Below are 14,144 nucleotides of genomic sequence, written 5' to 3'. Positions count from 1 at the left end.
GGTATATTGGAAATTTCCAAGTGAGTTCCACAAAACACTAATGTCCCTTAGGATGTTAATAGGAACTAAACGAGAAAGAATCTGTGATCAAGTACTATTTGGGAAGTGGACTGAATGTTTGTGTCCCCCCAAATTCATATTTTGAAGCCCTCACCTCTTCTGTGGCTGTATTTGGAGATGGGGCCTCTAAGGAAGTATTTAAGGTTGAATTAGGTCATAAGGGTGCAGAACTGATCCAACTGGATCGGTGTCATTAATAAAAGAGACATAAGAAGAGCGCCTCTCACTCTCTCCAAGACCATCCTCCAAGGAAGGACCCTGTGAAGACAAAACAAGAGGGCAGGTATGTGCAAGCCAGGAAGAGAGCCTTCACTGGAAACCTAACTGGTCAGCACCTTGATCTTGAACTTCCAACCTTCAGACTGTAAGAAAATGAATTTTTCTTGTTTAAGCCCCTAGCCCATGGTATTTTTTTATGGCAGCCCAAGCTGCCAAATACAGTTTTATGTATAACCCTTCTCAAAGACTTCTAATGCACAGTAGCATGTTAAATACTCTGAGAAGTTCTACAGTGAAAAAAAAAGGGAAATGTATCTACTGTACTGTTTCTGAAACTTATTTTCTATTAAACTTTTAAAAATCACCGTCTTTTGAAACAGGGCTTGGGAAACACTAGCCAGGATTTTTCAGGTCTTTTTCAGTTCTGAAACTAGGATTCCTTCTAAAACCTATACAATGTAGCTGATAAAGTTAGATTTAAATATGAGTGAGACTCCACTTGTAAACTAGGTTATAGCAAGGAAATGCAAAGGATATTGTAAATGCAGAGACAGCACAGTGAACGAAGTAAATACTTGAAAAACAGCATCATAGGCTGTGTGTGGTGGCTCATGCCTATAATCCCAATACTTTGGGATCCCAGCATTTTGGGAGGCTGAGGTGGGTGGATCACCTGAGGTCAGGAGTTCAAGACCAGCCTGCCCAGCATGGTGAAATCCCGTCTCTATTAAAAATATAAAAATTAGCCAGGTGTGGTGGCACGCACCTGTAATTCCAGCTACCCAGTAGGCTGAAACAGAAGAATCACTTGAACCCAGGAGGTGGAGGTTGCAATGAACCAAGATCATGCCACTTCACTCCAGCCTGGACAACAGAGCAAGACTCCATCTCAAGAAAAAAGGGAAGAAAAACACCACCATTGCTTTGTGTGGAGACAGCGTCTATGTTCTTTCAGGACAACTTGAGAAGTTTTACCAACAAAAACTCTCCTGGGATCTCCATTTGTTCATTCCATAAATACTGAGTGCCTACTGTGTGTCAGGGACTGTTTTAAACACGAGCATGATAGATGGCATCATGAGACACCAACGTGTATCAGAAGAGAGCTCTCATTGCAAACACTAATTTGTACAGATTTTTAGTTGCAGCATGAGCAAAAGTAGCTAGCAACTCTGCTAGTTACCAGCAGATGGCAGTAGCAGTCACTTCTTTACTGGCATTTTAGATTAGGAATCTGTAGAAGCACCACAACCTGTAATCAGAACTACTCTGTGGTGTCCATGTGTGACTTACGGACAGTTATCTAACCCGTGTGGGGTGAAGCTTCCCTATTTAAATACTAGAGATAATAAAAGCACCTACCTCTTAAGTTGTCTTGAGAGTTACACGAGATAAAACACTTAAAGTGCTTTGTCTTCAACATGAAAGAAGGGTTCATAAATGTTAGTTATTACTTAGTATGGTTGATACTGTTTTTTTGCCATTTGACAAAATGTCAATTGTCCAAAAGAGGAAGAGAAGCAGATGGCTAATAGTTGTATTGCTTCATAGAGCAATAACAATATCAGCAATAAAGGAAAAGAAAATCTAAATACCTGAAAAGATAACAAAGGGTGCAATATGATATTAAGGTAATCACCAGAAAGAAAGGTAAAAACTGAGCAGGTTTTTAAATTACTACTTTTCCAACAGGTGACTTTTAAAGTAACTTGGCTGTCTGATAACTCCCTACCTGCACTAACTCAACATAATTGTGAATTATTTGTAAATTTCCTATTCATCAAAGACATAGCAGATTTGCAAACAGAGTTTCTAGCTAGATAGCCAAGGGAATCATGGGGCTATTAGACAGTTAACCTTTTTTCTTAAGCTTATTGTTTATTGGAACAAAAGAGAAGTTGTTTCAAGGCTAGGACCTCCAGAATGACTCAGTGAAAATGAGCCAGAATTCAGAATTTAGAAGCCTCAGAGCCAGCTTACCTCACTTCTTAAAAATATTTGGAGGAAAACACTAGGGAACTGAGTTGTAATGGGGAGGTGGGTAGAGTAAAATCCTCTTATACACCCTTGAGAGCTGTTTGAACTCAAAGATTCCCGAAACAGGGACAAAGTATTTCTAAGGATAATCTATATACGCAAATATAACTGTTTCTTGAATGAATTCGTCCATATGGGAACGATTATGATGCTTCAGGGCATGGATGATTTCACTACAATCTCAAGAGTTCAGTTAAAGAGGAAAACTTTCCATTTGCAATCCAAAACATCCCACACTTTTCTCTAGTAACAAATAGTGAGGTCTCACAAGATAAGTTATCCTTTTTAGGAGATCTCCACAGCCTGAACTAATGAGCAATTGAACGATAATCATCTTATTTTTATGACAATTCATGTGATGACACTGAACAAGGGGAAAGCAGAAGGTAAGCAATGCTGATGAAATGCGTCAGTGGCTTACATCATTGATGGCTATTATTATCATTTTCACTTCTTATGTGGCCAGATTTTTTAAACAGAAAATTTGGAAAGATTTCTCAAACTGCTATTTTCTTTTTTTTAGCTTGACTTATTTATTGCCCCCACTTCAGAAATTACTTCCTAAAATTGCCCCAGATATCAGGTTCCAGAGGAGAGAAGCAAGCAACAAAGGTTAATCCTGAGTATATAGATATTAATAAAGTAGAAAAGGAATGTGAAAAATAATTACATTTGCAATAAAAGTAGTTTAATATTCTTTTTGTGATTGATCAATATGCTGAAAATACAACACACACACACACACACACACCAAAGTTCAGTAAAACTGAACAAAAACATGTATAGCCCATCATTCAGTATCCACAATACAATGATTTGCTGAAATTTCTCTTAATTTTTTCTCTCTCTGTTTTATGCCAACTTTATTGTGGTAGCAGATTGTGGTATATTTCCTCCCCTAGAGCACGGAAGGGACCTGTAAATATGATGGGATCTTTCATTATTAGGTTGTGTTATATACAGTACTTTAAGAAAGAGGGACTAGGGTGAGGGGGAAAGGGAAGGAGAGCATTAGGACAAATACTTAATGTATGCGGGGCTTAAAGCCTAGATGACAGGTTGATGAGTGCAGCAAATAACCATGGCACTTGTATACCTGTGTAACAAACCTGCACGTTCTGCACATGTATCCCAGAACTTAAAGTATAATAAATAAATAAAGAGAGAGAGAGAGACTAGCTGGGTGCGGTGGCTCACGCCTGCAATCTCGCACTCTGGGAAGCCAAGGCAGGCAGATTTCTTGAGTCTAAGAGTGTGAGACCAGCCCGAGCAATGTAGTGAAACCCTGTCTCTACTAAAAATACAAAAATGTTAGCTGGCATGGTGGTGTGCGCCTGTAATCCCAGCTACTCAGGAGGCTGAGATGGGAGAATCACTTGAGCCTGGGAGGTTGAGGCTGCCTTGAGCCAAGATTGCACCACTGCACTCCAGCCTGGGCAACCAGAGTGAGACCCTGTCTCAAAAAATAAATAAATAAATAAAAATAAAAATAAAAATAAAAAGAGAAAGACTATATTTGGTGGTCCTGACCTGTCTAGGTGAATCCTTAAAAAGGACAATTCTCTTTCTGGTGAAAGAGGTTACAAGCATGAGAGGAATTTGATGCAAGAGAGATTCTAGCTTTGCTCACTTTGAAAATGGAAAGGGGCCACATGCCCAGGAAAGTAAGCTGGCCCTAGGAGCTGAGAATGGGCCCTGAGTGACAGCAGCAAGGAAACAGATTTCAGTTCCATAATCACAAGGAACTAAATTCTGCTGACATCCTGAATGAGGTAGAAAGCAGATTCTTCCCAATAACCTCCAGAAATAAACATTTCTGGTAATACATATAAAATTCTGAGAGTTATTTTATCTTTTCTGATTTGCAAAAATAGAATCCCCATGGAATCTGAGGTTAGACAAATGTATGCCTCCTGTTACCACAAGTACATACTCTTTTGTGTCTAGATTTCTTTTTCTCAGCATAATGTTTTTGAGATTCATCCATATTGCCATATATATTATCAGTTCTTTTCGTTTTATTTCTGAGTATTTCTCTCTCTTTATTTAATTTATTTTTTTGAGACAAGATCTCACTCTGTGACCCAGGCAGGAGTGCAGTGGTGGGATCATGGCTCACTGTAGCCTCGACCTTCTGGACTCAGGTGATTCTTCCACCTTAGCTTCCCAGGTAGCTAGCTAGGACTACAGGCACACATCACCATGCCCAGCTAACTTTTAATTTTAATTTTAATTTTTTTTTAGACAGAGTCTCGCTCTGTCGCCCAGGCTGGAGTGTGGTTGCACTATCTCGGCTCACTGAAAGCTCCGCCTCCCAGGTTCACGCCATTCTCCTGCCTCAGCCTCCCGAATTGCTGGGACTACAAGCGCCCGCCACCACACCCGGCTAATTTTTGTATTTTTAGTAGAGACAGGGTTTCATTGTGTTAGCCAGGATGGTCTCGATCTCCTGATCTTGTGATCCGCCCGCCTCAGCCTCCCAAAGTGCTGGGATTACAGGCGTGAGCCACTGCGCGGCCTAATTTTTATTTTTTGTAGAGACAGGGTTTTGCCATGTTCCCCAGGTTGGTCTTGAACTCCTGGGCTAAAGAGATCTGCTCATCTCAGTCTCCCGAAGTGCTGGGATTACATGTGTGAGCCACCATGCCCCACCAAGTATTTATTTTAATGTATGACTATGCTAAATGTGTTTATCCATTTATCTGCTGTGTGCATTTTACTTCAGTCTAGTTTTCGGCTACTACAAATAAAAGTGCTGTAAACATTCATACATAAGTCTTGGTGGGAACATATGTTTTTTTATTTCACTTAGGTAAATATATAGAGGCAAATAGCAAAGTTGTATGTTAATTATCTGCTTAACTTTGTAAAAAACTGACAACATATTTCCAAAGTAATTGTATTATTTTACATTCCTACCATCCGTTGCATGGGAGTTCCACTTACTCTACATCTTCACCAACGTTTAATATTGTCAGCCTTTTAAATTTTAGCCATTCTGGTGGATGTGGTGGTACCTCAATATGGTTTAGTATTTTTGTTGTTGTTTGATTGGTTTATTTTGGGACACGCTCTCCTCTGTCACCCAAACTGGAGTGCAGTGGCCCAATCGTAGCTCACTGCAGCCTCAAACTCTTGGGCTCAACCCATCCTTCTACCTCAGTCTCCCAAGTAACTAGGACCCCAAGCACAACCACACCCAGTGTTTTTTTTTTTTTTGGAGACGTGGTGTCCCTCTGTCATCCAGGCTGGAGTGCAGTGGAGCAATCTTGGCTCACTGCAACCTCTGCCACCCAGGCGCAAGCAGTCCTCCCACCTCAGCCTCCCAAATAGCTGAAACTACAGGTAAGCAACACCACACCTGGCTAAGTTTTTAATTTTTTGTAGAGATGGGGTTTGGCCATGTTGCCCAGGCTGGTCTGGAACTCCTGAATATGCTCAAGTGATCTGCTCACCTTAGCTTTTCAAACTCAATATGATTTTAATTAGCATTTCTATGATGATTAATGGTATTGAGCCCCTTCTCATATTCTCATTGGTCATCCGTATATTTTCTTGGTGAAATGCCTGTTTAAATGTTTTGCTCATTGTTATCATTGAGTCATAAGAATTCCTTGTATATTCCACACCCATCCTTTGTCAAATATATGTTATTGAGAAAATGTGTTCCTTTTCCCTTTTCTTAACAGTGTAATTCAAGGGGCAGCAGTTTTTAATTTTCATGGAGTTCAGTTTATCAGTTTTTTTTCTTTTATGACTTGTGCTTTATGAATGCAATCCAATAAAATTTTGTGTACCCCAAACCATGAAGACTTTCTACTATGTTGTTATCTAGAAGATCTATAGCTTTAAACTTTATGTATAGCTTTTGATTCATTTAGAGTTAATATTTGTTATGGCATGAGGCAAAGGTCAAAGATCATTGTTTTCCATATGGATAATCAGTTACTTCAGCACCATTTGTTGAAGAGACTACTCCTTCTCATTGAATTACCTTGGTACCTTTGTAAAAAATCAATAGATCAAGTATGTGTGGAACTATTTCTGTACTTTCTATTCTGTTCTGCTGATCTATAAATCTATTCTCTTGCTGGGTGCAGTGGCTCACACCTATAAATCCCTACACTTTGGGAGGCTTAGGTAGGAGGATCACTTGAGGAATTTGAGGAATTTGAGACCAGCCTAGGCAACACAGTGAGATCTTGTCTCTACAAAAAATAAAAATAAAAATCATTAGCCAGGCATGGTAGCACACACCTGTGATTTTTGCCACTTGGCAGCCTGAAGCAGCAGGAGGATCACTTGAACCCAGGAGGCTGCAGTGAGCTATGAAGGCATCCTTGTACTGTAGCCTGGGTGATAGAGTAAGACCCTGTCTCGATACATACATACATACATACATACAATAAAATGCCAATGTCACTATCTTTCTTTTTTTATTTTATAGAGATGAGGTCTCACTATGTTGCCCTAGCTGGTCTCAAACTCCTGGACTCAAGCGATCCTCCTACCTCAGAATTACAGGTGTTAGCCACTGTGCCCCACCCCAATATCATGTAGATACATGTAATTGTAATTGTAACAGCTTTATAGTAAGTCTCAAATTTAGGTAGTGTAAGTTCTGTAACTTTGTTCTTCTTCAAAATTGCTTTGACTATTTTAACTCCTTTGGATTTTCTATTCTTCTGTTTGTTTTTCTTTTCTTTTTTTTTTTTTTTAAACAATATGACACCTCTCACAAATACAATGTTTATTTGTTTTTGAGACAGGGTCTTACTTTGTCACCCAGGCTGAAGTGCAACAACATGATCCTGGCTCAATGCAGTCTCAACCTCCTGGGCTCAAGCAATCCACCCAAGTTAGTCTCCTGAGTAGCTGGGACTACAGGTGCACACCACCATGCCTGGGTATTTTTTTAAAACATTTTTTTAGAGAAGGGGTCCAACTACAGTACCCAGGCTGGATCTTTTGGATTTTCATATGAATTTTAGAATTATCCTGTTAATTTCCACAGAAAATCCTCCTTATATTTTTACTGGGATTTCATTAATGTCTGTAGTTCAATTTAAGAATTGGTAACTTAACCATATTGACTGAGTCTTCCAACCCATGGAAATTGATATGTTGTAGAATTATTTAGCTCTTCATTACATTGTCTTGGCAATGTTTTGTAGCTTTCACTGTACATGTCTTGTGTCTGTTTTATTAAATTCATCCCTGCTTATTAAATACTTTGATGTCACTAAAAATGATTTTTTAAAAATTTCAGTTACCAATTTTACTTTTTTTTTTCTTTTTTTTTTTTTTTGAGATGGAGTCTCGCTCTGTTGCCCAGGCTGGAGTGCAGTGGCGCAATCTCGGCTCACTATAAGCTCTGCCTCCCGGGTTCACGCCATTCTCCTGCCTCAGCGTCCCGAGTAGCTGGGACTACAGGTGCCCGCCACCACACCCGGCTAATTTTTTGTATTTTTAGTAGAGATGGGGTTTCATCGTGTTAGCCAGGATGGTCTCGATCTCCTGACCTCGTGATCTGCCCGCCTTGGCCCCCCAAAGTGCTGGGATTACAGGCGTGAGCCACCGCGCCCGGTCAGTTACCAATTTTTCATTGCCGGTATGTGAAAATCCAATTCATTGTGTATTGACCTGTGTCCTGCAACTTTGCTAGACTCATTTATTATTTCTAGTAGCTTTTTTGGTAGTTTGCTTAGGATTTTCTTTTCTTTCTTTTTTTGAGATGGAGTCTTGTTCTGTTGCCCGGCCTGGAGTGCAGTGGCATGATCTCGGCTCACTGCAAGCTCCATCTCCCGGGTTCACGCCATTCTCCTGCCTCAGTCTCCCGAGTAGCTGGGACTACAGGTGCCCGCCAATACGCCTGGCTAACTTTTTGTATTTTTGGTAAAGACGGGGTCTCACTGTGTTAGCCAGGATGGTCTCAATGTCCTAACCTCGTGATCCACCTGCCTTGGCCTCCCAAAGTGCTGGGATCACAGGAGTGAGCAACCGCGCCTGGACTGCTTAGGATTTTCTATGTATACAGTCATGCCATCTTCAAATAAGACAGGCTTTTCTTCCTTTCTGCCCATTATGTCTTTCGTTTCTTATTCTTGCCTTATTAGAATGGCTAAGACTTCTAGCATAATATTGAGTTTAAGTAGGAAAAGTAGATACTCTTGTCTTGGTCCTAATTTAAGCGGGGAAGCATAAGGGGGACTAAGTGCTTTCACCATTTAAAATAACATTAGCTATAGGTTTTTCATAGATTCAATTTATTAATTTGAGGAAATTATCCTCTATTCCTAGTTAATGAGAGTTGTTATTTTGAATGGGTGTTGAATTTTGTCTTATGGTTGTTTGTGTGTGTGTGTCTATAGAGATAATTGATGTGACTGTTTTTCCTTTTCTTGATGGAGAGGTTTTTATTTTGAAATTCAAATTTCTTTAGTATATATAGGGTTTTTCAGATTTTTTCTATTTCTTCTTGAGACACTTTTGACATTTCTATCTTTCAAGGGATGTGTAGGTTTCATTTAACCTGTCAAATTTATTGACATAATGTTCTTCATAATAGCTCCAATATTATCCCTTTTAATATTTGTAATCATGTCCCCCTCCTTCTGATTCCTAATATTGGTCATTTGTGTCTTCTTTTTGTCTTGATCAGTCCACCAAGTGTTGCATAAAATTTAATATTTTTTTTTGCAAAGACCCAGATTAAGTTTTACTAATTTTAAAAAATTATGGGTCCAATTTCAATTTCATTGATTTCTGCTATGACCTGTATTATTTTCTTTCTTCTATTTACTTTGGATTTTATTTTCTCTTCTGTTCCCAGCTTCTCAAAGTCTCCACTAGATGCCCAGAATGAGAACAGAGAACTTCCCACTTGGACTGGTCAGAACTCAAATATCTGTCTGCCCCGTGTAAGCTCTAGAAGTAGTTCACCTTACAACTCTCCAGTGGTTTTTGCCTGCCCTTGTAGAGTTTCACCCTATGCCTGGCTGGCCACATACACAGCAAGGACTCAAAGAGACCTCTCTGCAGATTTCTGGAGCTCTTTTCAGCACAGCTCCCTCCTCCCTAGAACTCTACCTCAAAACATTCAGCGCTCTTGGCCTCTCCGATCCCTACATCTCCTTGACTCAGTAGACTCTGTTTAGGATCCCCCTCTTTGCATCCACAATCTGGTTATTTCCAGAAAGAAATCAGGGGCAATCAGAGTGATCACCTTGTTTGTTTCAACTTCTTTTAGTGATTAAAGTCTTGTCTTACCTGATGTCCAATGTTTGAAAAAATAAGAGCTTTTTATGTTCTGCATATTTTTCTGGGTTTTGGTGGGAGAGAATGTCCAATCCTTGTTATTCCATTGCAGCCAGAGGCAGAATGTCTTTCACTACAGATTTTTGAAGTTTTCTTTCACTTCCATGCTCTTCTACGTCCCTTGTTGGGGTTTGTTTGTTTTGGTCTCTGGCTTTCATGGTAGAGGCTGTCCTCAAACGTGAGTGTGCCTTTGATGTCTATATTTACAGTGAGGCATAACAAAGCTGATCTGAAGCTTTACATGAATGGGCAGGGTTTGTCAAATGGTGGGTCTCAATTGAGGGGGACAGGTGGGGACTTGACCTATTCACTAGCCAGTCCCCGTAGGTCAGTATCTCATTGGTTTTTCATTTAAAGATGATTAATAACATAGGAGAGGAATTCTCCAATTCTCTGAATGGGATTATAAGCCTTGCTGCTAGACTTCTGATAACTAAACAGAGAAGGAATTTTTGAGGGGTTTATATTTAGGAATGTTTCCCTTTCCATATGGTATGGCTTCTCACTTTTACCCTCTGCTGTTCCAAGACTAGGTCTTTTTTGGTTTAACCTCTCCAAAGAGTTAACTTCCCATCTGAGGCAGCTGTGCAGGGGGTGCAGTAGACTGGCTTTGTAAGGTAGAGGAGGGAATCTATGGAGTGTCTAGAGCTTTTAAATTCTTTACCAATCCTCCTTCATTCTGTACTTCCACATTTAGAGATAACTTGTGTATCTAGTTCCTGAGATTTTTCTTGGATTCTGCTATAGAAATTAACTTGCTTTTTATTCACTCTCTCCCTGGAGAGTTTATCTTTCACCTGTCTGCTAAGTCACCTACCATTCCTCTATTAGCTTTCTCAGTTCCAAAATGTTGAATTTTCTTGTTCGCTACTATCTCCTGTTTTCTTTGTCCTTGTGGCTTTATGCATTGTTTTTTTTTTTGTTTTGTTTTGTTTTGTTTTTGAGACAGAGTCTCCCTCTGTCACCCAGGCTGGAGTGCAGTGGCGCAATCTCGGCTCACTGCAACCTCTGCCTCCTAGGTTCAAGCAGTTCTCTGCCTGAGCCTCGAGAGTAGCTGGGATTACAGGCGCCCACCACCATGCCTGGCTAATTTTTTTTTTTTTTGTATTTTTAGTAGAGATGGGGTTTCACCATCTTGGTCAGGCAGGTCTCGCACTCCTGACCTCGTGATCCACCCACCTCTGCCTCCCAAAGTGCTGGGATTACAGGTGTGAGCCACCGCACCTGGCCGCTTTATGCATTTTCGTATAAATTATTAGGCTTCTTTTTTTTGAAAAGTTAAAAGCTCTTTAATTCTTTATTCCTGGTACCACTACCACAATTTACAGGGCCATCCACCTGATGTAATGAAAAGAAAAATAAAAAGTTACAACAGATAAAAGACCTCAGGAATGTACATCTAATTGACACTACATTGCATTAATCAAGAGCTGTACTTTTTGCAAACTGTGGCTATGACAGTCCTGAACAAGAAGGGTTTCCTATTTAAGCTGCAGTAACTTTTCTAACTATGGATAATTATTCCTTTTATGGCAGATTTTTCTAGTTCCTCTAATGCATTTGAGACGACTGTCTCAAAGTAACCTGCTGCTTTCCTGGTAACTCCTCACTTTATCTCCTGCTAGGAACTGAAGCCCTTTTTTGCTGTTTTTTAGAACCTTCTGCTATCATATCCACCACTTCTACCACCAGATCCATAACCGTCACCATAGGGACTGCCCGAGCTTCTTCCACCCAGAAAGCCTCCTTTCATGGGTCCATAATTTGATTGCTGTTGTCCACTATAATTTCTAAAATCATTATACTTCCCGCCACCACCATAGTTACCACTGTCAAAATTTCACCCTTCATTGCAACCATCACATCCTCCACCAATGCCACCAAATCCACCACCTTGGTGTTCATGTCCTGGTCCACTACCACCATAGCCCCCTATTCTACTATAACCAGGACCACCACCATAGTTGCCACCATCACTTCCAAATCCATTATATTTGCCATCACCTCCTCCACAACTACCTCTGCTGCCAGTGCCTCCACCACCATCGCCTCCTTTTCCACCAAAATTACCTCCACCGCCTCCAAAGTTTCCTCTGTGACAATTACAACTTTATCAACTGTATTATGATCCTAAAAAGTTATGGCAAGGCCAGGTGCAGTGGCTTACTCCTCCCAAGCACTTTAGGGGCCAAGGTGAGAGGATCGTTTGATCCCAGGAGTTTGAGACCAGCCTGAGCCACATAAGGAGACTCCATCTCTATAAAAAATTTAAAAATCAGCTGGGTGTAATGGCACATGTCTTTGCTCCCAGCTACTTGGGAGGCTGAGGTGGGAGGATTGCTTGAGCCCAAGGGATTGAGTGAGCTATGATCAGGCCACTGCACTCCAGTCTCGGTGACAAAGGGAGATCCTGTCTCAAAATAAAAAATAAATAAAAGTAAATTTTAAAAAAGCAAATCCCCTCTTTTTTCCACTGCCTGCCTTCCATAACGTCTATGGTTTAAATAGTGCCATACTTTTCTTTCCTCTCTCTTTCTCACTTTCCTTCTTTTCTTTTTTTGAGACAGGGTCTCACTCTGTCACCCAGGCTGGAGTATAGTGGTGCAATCTTGGCTCTGCACCCTCTACCTCCCAGGCTCAAGTAATCCTCCCACCTCAGCCCCCCAAATAGCCGGGACCACAGGCACGTGCCACTATGCGCGGCTAATTTTTGCAATTTTTGTAGAGACGGAGTTTCATTATGTTACCCAGTCTGGTCCGTCCCAAACTTCTGGGCTCAAGCAATTCACCCACTTTGGCCTCCTAAAACATTTGGAATTACAAACGTGAGCCACTGCACCTGGCCTTGCCATGCTTTTCAAAGTACTCTCTCAAATTATATTCTTCTCTATCTTCCTTGATATCACAAACAAAGATTTTCTTCACAGTTAGATGGGCATCAGGCCTTATAGAATCCTCTCTAGAAACAGCTTTCTTTGGTTCCAGTACACACCTGTCAGCCTTGTGTGGTTGAGGACATGTCTCTGTATCCACCTCTTCAACGCATGAGTAAGTCACAAAATCAAAGCCTTTGGAACGTGTTGTTTGGGAGTCTCTCATTATCACACAGTCTGTGAGTATGCGCCATTTCTCAAAATGTTCTCTTAAACTATCGTCTGTATTTTCAAAGCTCAGAACACCAGTAAACAGTTTTCTGAAGTGCTCTGGTTCCTTTGGATCATATGCCTCCATTTTGAGCCCGGACTTGTCTTTTCCAAATTGAGTTCAATATGGAACTGAGAGGAAGAGCAGTCTTCTTTTTTTAAGAATAGTTTTAGGTCTACAGAAAAATCGAGCAGAAAGCACAGAGAGTTTCCATATGCTTCCTACCTCGGCGGAGTCCCTTATTATTGTTTTGCATCAGTGTGGTACATTTGTTACAAGTAATGAGCAAGTAATAATATTGACACAATCTACATTAGAGACTCGATGCATGTTTTATTCTTCTCCTCTCATTGGAAAGTGGCAGAAATAAATGTAAGTATTAAATCTTCCAGGGTTAACAGAAAGTCTTCTACGGAGGCCTTTGGCTACTTCTCTCCTTTTTGTCCCCCTCAAAATTCTAGAGTCATGTGTATTCCCTTTTTCCCTTCATCTTTTCCATCTCCTGATCGTGCTTCAACCCATGGCACTTTATCTTCTCTGTCATTTTACTAAACTGTATCTTTCCACAGAAAACAATACCTCCTTTATTACCAAGTTCAAGTAATGCATTATTATTCCTTATCAAATTTGACTTTGAAGCAGCACAGGACACTGTTAACCCTTTCTCCCTTCTTGAAATATTTTTTTCTTAACTTCCCAACTGGACATCTTACCTTCCTGATTCCCAGCTACTCTAATCATTGATCCTTTACTTTCTCTACATTAGCCATTAGCCATTTTTTTTCTCTCTCTCTCCTTTAGCCATTCTCTAAGATGGTCCTCAATGATCCCCAACTCTTGGTATTCACATTCTTGTGTGTCACCTTCCTCCAATGACCTGGGTTGATCCATGTGACCAGTAAAATAGAACAGAAGTGATGGTATGTCATTTCTAAGATTAAGTTATAAAAGATGTTGCTGTGTGTGTGTGTGTGTGTGTGTGTGTGAGTCTTGCTCTCTTTCTCCTCTAGACTGCTCCATGAGGGTTGCATGAAGCAGCCACATAATTTACCATTATAACCTCTGGCAAATAGTAAGTGCTCAACTCATATTTGCCGAGTCAATTTATATAAGAACCTTTCCACATTGTAGCGCTTCCTCTCTCCCCCTCCTACAAGTTTCTATAGCACTTACTGAACACATTTTGACATCTAGCATATTTTGCATTTATTATTTTATAAAAGGACTTGGCTTAATTGACCCTTCTAAAGGAGTTTTCCTTCACCTACTATGTGGCTGGCACTGGGCTAGTTGCAGGGCGATCGAAGCTCATCTTGATCATCCTCCTAGAGAAGGAGCTCCTTGTAGGTGAGTGGGGCCGAGCCCTG

At 40.5% G+C, this 14,144-nt stretch overlaps 1 protein-coding gene and 1 pseudogene across 5 annotated transcripts in view; both read right to left on the bottom strand.

Annotated features, from left to right (window-relative positions):
* The window catches only part of LOC102142214 (cytidine monophosphate-N-acetylneuraminic acid hydroxylase), a 357,828-nt gene that overhangs the window by 160,770 nt on the left and 182,914 nt on the right, over window positions 1-14,144 (bottom strand). The gene's annotated exons all lie outside the window — the stretch shown is intronic.
* LOC102123404 (uncharacterized) lies at window positions 11,167-12,983 on the bottom strand (annotated as a pseudogene).

This window comes from Macaca fascicularis, chromosome 4 (assembly GCF_037993035.2).
Source record: "Macaca fascicularis isolate 582-1 chromosome 4, T2T-MFA8v1.1".
In the NCBI taxonomy this organism is placed as follows: Eukaryota; Metazoa; Chordata; class Mammalia; order Primates; family Cercopithecidae; genus Macaca; species Macaca fascicularis.
Note: the sequence above shows the minus strand (reverse complement) of the source record. Positions and strands in the feature narration are given on the sequence as shown.